The sequence below is a fragment of the Trichechus manatus genome, unplaced genomic scaffold (assembly GCF_000243295.1).
Source record: "Trichechus manatus latirostris isolate Lorelei unplaced genomic scaffold, TriManLat1.0 scaffold00037, whole genome shotgun sequence".
NCBI classification, from domain to species: domain Eukaryota; kingdom Metazoa; phylum Chordata; class Mammalia; order Sirenia; family Trichechidae; genus Trichechus; species Trichechus manatus.
Window position 1 is genome coordinate 18,490,949 of NW_004443973.1, and position 702 is coordinate 18,491,650.

Here is a 702-nt window from a genome sequence, read left to right on the forward strand (position 1 = left end):
GTGGTTGCAGCAGTACATCAACAGGGATCTGCCAGATAGTCAAGCTGAATTCAGAAGAGGATGTGGAACAAGGGATATCATTGCTGAATTCAGAAGGATCTTGGCTGACAGCAGAGAATACCAGAAAGAGGTTTACCAGTGTTTTATTGACTATGCCAACGCATTCGACTGTGTGGATCATAACAAAGTATGGATAACACTGCAAAGAATGGAAATTCCAGAACACTTAATTGTCCTCATGAGGAACCTAGACATAGACCAAGAAGCAGTCGTTTTAACAGAACAAGGGGATACTGTGTGGTTTAAAGTCAAGAAAGGTGTACATCAGGGTTGTATTTTTTCACCATACTTATTCAGTCTGTATACTGAGCAATAGTCTGATAAGCTGGACTATATGAAGAAGAATGTGGCATCAGGATTGGAGGAAGACTCATTAACAACCTGGTATATGCAGATGACACAACCTTGCTTGCTGAAAGTGAAGAGGACTTGAAGCACTTACTGATGAAGGTCAAAGACCACAGTCTTCAGTATGGATTACACCTCAACACAAAGAAAACAAATATCCTCATAATTGGACTAATAAGCAACATCATGATAAGTGGAGAAAAGATTGAAGTTGTCAAGGATTTCATTTCACTTGGATCCACAATCAACACCCATGGAAGCAGCAGTCAAGAAATCAAACAAAGCATTGCATTA